Below are 285 nucleotides of genomic sequence, written 5' to 3'. Positions count from 1 at the left end.
CGGCCTTCGGCCTCTCGTCCGAACGTACCCCGGTCCGGTCCCGAACCCGCGCTCCGGGCGGCCTTCCCGCTCCTCCTGGTGCCGCCAGCGAGTCCTGCCGGCCGGCGCCGTTTCTCGGCCTTCGCCGATTTTTTAAGGCGACCAAAGGTCCCGGGAAGCGCAGAGAGAAAAGCTGCCCGGAGCGGGGGCCGGTGCCGCAGCCCCGTCTCCGGATCCCTCCTCCGCTGCCCAGGCCAAGCCTCCCGCGCCCGGCCGGCGGCCGCGGCCTCGCCCACCGCCCAGCCG

This window comes from Haliaeetus leucocephalus, unplaced genomic scaffold, assembly GCF_000737465.1.
Source record: "Haliaeetus leucocephalus isolate CR32 unplaced genomic scaffold, Haliaeetus_leucocephalus-4.0 Scaffold668, whole genome shotgun sequence".
Taxonomy (NCBI): Eukaryota; Metazoa; Chordata; class Aves; order Accipitriformes; family Accipitridae; genus Haliaeetus; species Haliaeetus leucocephalus.
This window is presented reverse-complemented; position numbering follows the sequence as displayed.